The following is a 2,124-nucleotide window of genomic DNA, read 5'->3' on the forward strand; positions in this document are numbered from 1 at the left end:
CTGCGTACAGGGTCGCGCCAACCGCTTATCCTGCGTACAGGGTCGGTGTGGTTTTTTGCCATCGCTATTCTTCGTTTGACTTTAGTAGTACTATTTAGACAAATCTTTTCTGCAACTGCGGAGTAGACAATCTGCTTCCTGTTTACACTGGCACATGCATGCCCAGTGAATGTGGTTTTAATATAGACAGGTATACACTCTGATACGCAGCTAAAATGCTGGTGTGGATGTAACACCACCACCGAAGGTTTGTGCTCTAAGGAATTTAAGTGTTCTGTTGGGGAGCAGCCACACCAATCAACACACCGAATCTCGAATACAGTTTAGCCGATATCGCCTAATTTATTTAAAAAACAATTAAAATAAAATACAGGAAATAAGCAATCATGACACACTTGAGCTGACTCCACATGGACCAATCCCACTAGTACACAGAGTCCATTTGCGAGCAATCTGTCCGTCCTGGTATCTTGTGATTCTCCTGGCTGAGCTCGTCTAACGCCAATGCCAATGCCAAGGATACTGTCAGGCGGCCCTGTGTGATACAATAGTGGGTGCAGTTAGGGACGCGCACTTTACTTTAAATCTCAGCCTCCTTAGGTTATCTCTTTGTGTTGTAATTTATATCTAGTACTCTAGAGGCTGGGGGTTTAACCAAATCAACACTACAAAAATACGACAATATAAACATGCAAACCAACCAAACTAAACCAAACTCCAAGAAATACAACACGGCATGCACATAACCCAAGCCTCAAATACAGTTCTTCAGGAAGTGGCTACAGCACCAGAACGTCTCTTCTCTGTATATAAATATTATGGTTCACTACGTTGTCCTTGGGAGACTGCTCTATAAAAAGATAATAAAAGCACATTAAAAAGAGGACTTGGCGTCTCGTGGCGTTAAACCCCCTTTACGCACTTGGCTGTCAAGAGACAGAATACCTCGCCATACCTCTCCGCCCAGGGTGTACCTGCCGTCGGGGGCTCCTCTCTGCTCTGTCCGCGTCTGTTGTCGCGCTCTCCTTCCTTCTTCCTTCGCCGTCTCTCGGAAGTCCCTCTTTTAAACAGGCCTAGGGAGGAAACTACTAACACCCACACCTGTACCCAATCACCCTAAGTGTGGTCTGAGCAGAAGAACTAAGTGGCGTAACCCCCAGCCCTACACACACACACACACACACCCACACGCTTGTCACCCCGGTGACATGGACAGTGAACATTTTCGTTTTAAAACAAAAACGTAGTAGTGTGGATTTAGATTAAACTGATTTAAATCCTATTTATCAGATCAATCTCAGTTTGTATACGTCAACGATGCCTCTATGCACATCAAAGTTAGTCATCGAGTTCCACAAGGTTCTGTTCTTGGACCAATCATATTCACCATGTTTCCTTGACAATGTTATCAGGGAACACTCCATAAACTTTCATTGTTTTGCAAATGATACTCGATGCTATCAATCAAGCCAAATGAAACCAATCACTTACCTAAACCGTGCCTTTAGGATGTTAAAACCTGGATGACCTGTAATCATCTGATGTTAAACTAATTTTCTGATGCTAAACAAAACTGAAGTTATTGTACTTGGCCCCAAAACACATTATACAAAGATATATACATATATGGCTTACATCTAGAGTAACTCTAGCACCACCATAAGGAAGGATAAGTTATCTTTGATCAGGATATGTCCTTTAACTCCCAGATAAAGGAACGCCTGTTTACATCTAAACAAAAAACAGCCATATGCTGTCTCAAAATCATGCGGAAAAACATGCGTTTGTTATTTCTAGACTGGACTATTCCTTATTATCACGCTGTCTGAATAACTTCCTTAAGACTCTCCAGTTGATACAGAATGCTGAGGCACGTGTACCAATAAGAAGCAGGAAAACAGATCATATTTCTCCCATATTAGCTTCTCTGCATTGGCTCCCTGTAAAATCCAGAATAGAATTTAAAATCTTCCTGTTTACCTACAAACCTCTTATTGGTCAGGCACCATCTTATCTTAAAGAGCTCAGAGTACACTTTTACACCACCAGAGCACTGCACTCCCAGAATGCAGGGTTACTTGTGGTTCCTAGGGTCTCTTTAAAAGAGGGATGGGAGCCAGAGAG

The 2,124-nt window shown here is 42.6% G+C and overlaps 1 long non-coding RNA gene across 1 annotated transcript; it reads right to left on the reverse strand.

The window, feature by feature from the left end:
• Positions 1-312: 312 nt before the first annotated feature.
• LOC123979516 lies at positions 313-1,020 on the reverse strand. The gene is made up of 2 exons (XR_006827239.1): positions 956-1,020; positions 313-535 (listed from the first exon to the last, which is right to left on the reverse strand). It is a non-coding gene; the product is annotated as an uncharacterized LOC123979516 (long non-coding RNA).
• Between the last annotated feature and the right edge of the window lie 1,104 nt (positions 1,021-2,124).

The sequence above is a fragment of the Micropterus dolomieu genome, linkage group LG01 (genome assembly GCF_021292245.1).
Source record: "Micropterus dolomieu isolate WLL.071019.BEF.003 ecotype Adirondacks linkage group LG01, ASM2129224v1, whole genome shotgun sequence".
Taxonomy (NCBI): Eukaryota; Metazoa; Chordata; class Actinopteri; order Centrarchiformes; family Centrarchidae; genus Micropterus; species Micropterus dolomieu.